General features: G+C 49.8%; 1 protein-coding gene across 3 annotated transcripts in view; it reads left to right on the forward strand.

The window, feature by feature from the left end:
• Window positions 1–4,920: 4,920 nt before the first annotated feature.
• CHMP2A (charged multivesicular body protein 2A) overlaps window positions 4,921–5,079 on the forward strand; it is a 10,880-nt gene continuing 10,721 nt past the window's right edge. Inside the window, exon 1 of one of the 3 annotated variants that reach the window (XM_015425797.1) lies at window positions 4,921–5,019. The gene's annotated coding sequence lies outside the window, so the exon portion shown is untranslated. The remainder of the gene's footprint in view (window positions 5,020–5,079) is intronic. The other 2 variants (XM_015425795.1, XM_015425796.1) reach the window with 2 other exon arrangements.

Below are 5,079 nucleotides of genomic sequence, written 5' to 3' on the forward strand. Positions count from 1 at the left end.
GCACTCAAATTCAGCCCTCGTCTCCTCTTGTTTTCTGCATCCTTCTGCCCTGGTTGGGGGGGGAGGGCGGATCTTCTCATCTCCTAATCTACAACATGGGCTTTGTGTGTTTCTTAACACTCAAGGTGAAACTGGAGTGGATCTGTTGTCCTTAACCCTGGAAGAGTGAGTAGGAGGCATGTGTGCAAGCCATAGAAACAAAGACCTTGGGGGGGGGGGGACCTAGAGGTTGAAGGCTGCTTCATTCAGGGTAGGTACAACTCCAAAACTGCAGAGAGGGTTCTGTTCTTTCTGTAGTCACAGAGGGAGTGTTGAAAGATGCAGAAAGCAGGAACTACCCAGCAAAGTCTGCACAGATTTTTCCCTTGTGTTCAGAGTGGCTTGCTGTTACTTTGGTTGCACCGGAGCTGTGATTTTTCACCCTGATTCTACACATGCAGACCAGAGACTGGCTTTCTTGAAGCCACTTAGTCTTCTGTATCTGCGTGATCCAACGTCCTGACTGCATTTTGGTCATGCTTCCACAGGAGGATTTTCCGGCCAGTGGTAGATTTCTGCCTGCAGCCTGGCTACTCCTCTTTCCTCTGAGTTCACAATGTTGTGGCTTTCGGTGTAAGAGCATAAAGGAATCTGCATTTGAAAAGGACCCTCTGTTCAGTTGTTCATACGGGAATGACAGGTAGTTACTTCGAATACCTGAATAGAAGCTCTTGACTCCCTGCAGGAGTGTTTCTTTCCAACTTTAGCCACTGTTCTCTCAAGGGCAGTTCTCGAGAGAGCTCTCTCAGCCCCACCTACCTCATAGGATGTCTGTTGTGGGGAGGGGAAGGGATTATAAACTGCTCTGAGACTCCTTTGGGTAGTGAAGGGCTGGGTATAAATCCAATCGCTGCTTCTTGTTCTCACGTTTCCTTACTAGAAATACATTTTAGGTTGTAGGACAGAGCCAGGTAGGGAAGGAGCAGCAGCTGTGGTCAGTTAGGAAAGGCTGATGAGACCAATGCTTTTGTGGCCAGGGTGGTCGGTTGGTCCCTGAAGAGACAGGCTTCACATCTTACTTGTGAACCAAACAGGCCTGTTCGTGTTCTAGGTTGGGGGGGGGGGGGAATAGCTCTGCAGGTTTCCGCCCTTTCCTCATATTCTGTGTTTTTGCCTGACTGCCTGCAGATGCTCCTGATCTTGGCTGCTTAATGCTGATACCCTTGATCCTTTGGACACAGTTCCTACTGCCCCTTCTGCCCCCACTGTCTGCTAAGTCACAGGCAGCCATTACAGCTGCTAGGGAAACTCGTGTGTGCGCACGTTTGACCACATTTACCTACACCCTTTGCTCTCTGAGGAGCTCCCCATTTGATGATTGTCTTTACTATGGGACCTAACAAGCTGATCCCCTCCTCAGCCTATTAAGTCTTGCCTTGCTGTCTCTCCTCCTCTTGCATGGATTTCCTCTTTGGGAAGTTGCATTTTTTCATGTGTGACTAATGCTGCCCTGCAGATCGCTGTCGATGCTAAGCTACGTAGATGCACTGTTGCAATCACGTGAATTACTTTAGATGTTAGGAACATGCTAGATGAGAGGATGAGCTTTGTTTTGCAAGTTTATGCAGCAAGAAAGGAAAAAACAGTGCAGTGAAAATTTGATTTTTTTAAAATTATCCTGGTTTTCTCCCCACTGAAGACACAAAGCAGCTTACATTTTATCCTCACAACACTGTAACATTCGGGTGACTGACAGTGCGAGCTGAGTGGCCCAATGTCACCCAGTGAGCTTCTGTGGCAGAGTAGGAATTTGAACCTGGGTCTCCCAAATGCTAGTCTAACCACTACATCAGGCTGACTTTCATTGTTTATAGAGTAAAAAACCACAATCCTCTGGAATCTGGACACCATTACCAGGTTTTGTGGTAGGTAGCACAATTCTGATGGCTGTAAGTCCTTCAGAAAGAATTCTTTTATGCAGCTATGTCTCTGCATCTTAACACATTAAACTTCCAGTATGGATTGTATGGGCTGCTTTGGGTTTAAACTCCCTGAATCTCATGCATGGGCTTTACTGCTTAGGTGTTGTTCGGGACTAATGTGTGCTCAGTTCTATTTGGCTCTAAAGAGGCCTCTAGATGCTGCAAGTTATAATTTCCAAGGTGTCTCACTCTGGCTTGACCTTTCACAAGGGAGCCTGCTTTATCTGTTCTGTTTGCATACACACCACTTTTGTTCTTCCAGTTATTTCTCCTACCTCTGGTGTAGTGGTTAAGTGTGCCGCCTCTAATCTGGGAGAACTGGGTTTGATTCCCCACTCCTCCACTTGCACCTGCTGGATGACCTTGGGCACGCCATAGTTCTGGCACAGCTGTTCTTGAAAAATAGCAGTTTCTGTCAGAGCTCTCTCAGCCCCACCTACAGGATGTCTGTTGTGGGGAGGGGAAGGGAAAGGAGATTGTAAGCTGCTCGGAGACTCCTTTGGGTTGTGAAGGGCGGGGTATAAATCCAATCTCTTTTTTATGTCCCATTGAAAAGATGCACTCATGCTTTGTACTTTAAGGAACTGTAATGGGGGAGGTTGACTCATTTCCCTACCTTTGTACCTGCTGTTGACTATTGTCAGACATGGTTGGGGTAGCTGGCCTGTTCTACTTCTGATAAACTTGTTTTGAAGGCAAGAAAGAGGGAAATCAAAATTGCATGAGCAACTTTCATCTCTCTTCCTCGCAACAACCCTGTGACATTAGTCATCTGTTTCCATAGGAAGTCATAGCTCACTGACTTAAGCTAAACCCAGATTCCTTGGGTTACCGTTCCCCATCTGAAAAGATATATATGGGGAGGGGGAAGAGAAAACTTAAGACAACATTAGTTTAATTTACTCTGAGGCTCCTGCTTTAGTTGCTTGAGAATGATTCCAGTGTGCAGAGGTCTAAAGCGTTCTGTGTTTTCTGACTTTGGCCATTTTTTCTAAAGGCTTAATTTTAATGGATGTTGTTGACACCTTCCAACTAAGGCTTCCATTTGCAAAGATTTTCATGCTGTCTTCTTGTTCAGTCGGACTCTTTGAGATCCCAGTCATGCTGTCTGACACCTATTTACATGCTTTCTCACAGATATACCAGTGGGGGTGGGTGGGGTGGGGATAATAGCCAACATCCCTAGTGGTACCTTAAGGCACCCAAGAGATTGGGCAGGTAACTTGGGATGCTTTGGATGGGTTGCCAGCTCCAGTTTGGGAAATTCCTGGAGATTTGGGGGAGGGGCTTGGAATGGGCAGGATTTGGGAAGGAGAGTGGCTTCAGAAGGGTATGACGCTGTACAATCCTGATGGCAGAGCGCGGGGTCCGCTAGGAATCGCCTCGAAATGGGCCCTAATCTTCGTTGCCTTAAGGAAACGGGCTGTTGGCTACATTTTCTGCTGGCTACGTAAGACCTGAAGCCGCTATGAGCTGCTCCCGTTTTTATCCACCACTTTCTCTTAAGGAGCGAGTTTCATGGCTGAGTGAGTTGAGCCGTCTTATAGTCTGACGTTTCAACTACGACATCACAGTGGCTCACCGCACTATTAATAAAATAGTAGCAATTCTTTCCCCGCAGTCGCAGCTACTTCCTTGCGTCTAGGGGCTCCAGCAACTGACGCTCCCCGTTTATTTTTCAAGCAGCCCCATAGGGAGGCTAAAGGCCAGTGACGCAGAGCCTGCACTTCCGCTATCAACGGACTGTCGCCATTGGCTACGGTTCCCCATGTGCGAGCTGTGGTGCCGCTCTATCCCAGGCCATCTCTATGGCCACGCCCTCCTTTTAAAGAATCGGCCATGGGAGGGCAAGCTTTCTATTACAAATGATTAAAGCTGAACTTTAGGCCGGAACACAGTGAATCCAGTGCCTGGAGTTTCAGGGCGGTACAGCCCTTTGATGTTATGCACACAACATGTGGAAAGCGGGATATAACGCTAAATAAGCCATTACAGTAATAACTACAACAGGGTGCGGCCGGCGCTTTGAACACCCTCAAGAAAAGCAGACAGAAGCAATGTTCCCTCTAAACTGTGAAGTCTTGTGAGCAAAAATTCTACTTTGTGAGCTCCTGGCATTAAAGTTGTGAGCGAGTCATTTGGCTGCAGCATAGATTAGTTTGCTCTGGGGCCGCCTTTCTTGAGCTAAGACAAGAATGTGTGAGCTGGAAGCTGGAAAACTGCGAGCTAGCTCACACTAACTCAGCTTAGAGGGAACTCTGGCACAGAAGCCCAGACGAGCCAAGGCTTTCAAAAATCTACTCTCTGCTCTCCTTTGTTGTACAAGGGTAGCTCCCCGAGCACGCGAGAACCTTTTCCAGACCTGTTCACAGAAAGCGGGGAAAGGGATGCAACCATCGGAGTACTAGGCGAGGGAGAGCCAGGTTCAAACACCTGGTCGACCTGTTGAGGTGGACCAAGGTTTATTCCAACTTGGCTGGTCTGGACTCCGACTTCCTTCAGACCGGAAGCTGCGGAGAGAAGCGTGCGGCCTCTCTCTCCCTCCTCCTCTGTTTCTATGGCCCTTCTCCGCAGCCGCCCCCGAGGGGAGCCTTCCCTCCGCCGATTGACTCCCTCCTCCCCGCGTGACCCTGATGCGAGGAGGCCGCCCTTGTGACGTCAGCGGGCCAAGGCGGAAGAAGAGACGAGAGGAAGCAACAAGACATCGAAGGGGGCGAGGGAGAGCCAGGTTCAAACACCTGGTCGACCTGTTGAGGTGGACCAAGGTTTATCCCAACTTGGCTGGTCTCCAAGGTGCCCCTGGACTCCGACTTCCTCCGGCTCCTTCAGACCGGAAGTTGCGGAGAGAGGCGTGCGGCCTCTCTCTCCTCCTCTGTTTCTATGGCCCTTCACCGCAGCCGCCCCCGAGGGGAGCCTTCCCTCCGCCGATTGACTCCCTCCTCCCCGCGTGACCCTGATGCGAGGAGGCCGCCCTTGTGACGTCAGCGGGCCAAGGCGGAAGAAGAGACGAGAGGAAGCAACAAGACATCGAAGGGAGGCTTAAGGCTGCTGCTGCTGGGTAAGGGGGGGGGGGAGGGGGGGGTTGGGGGACGAGCCCCCCTGGGTGGTCCCGGTTCCT

The sequence above is a fragment of the Gekko japonicus genome, unplaced genomic scaffold (assembly GCF_001447785.1).
Source record: "Gekko japonicus isolate JY-2015 unplaced genomic scaffold, Gekko_japonicus_V1.1 scaffold1967, whole genome shotgun sequence".
NCBI classification, from domain to species: domain Eukaryota; kingdom Metazoa; phylum Chordata; class Lepidosauria; order Squamata; family Gekkonidae; genus Gekko; species Gekko japonicus.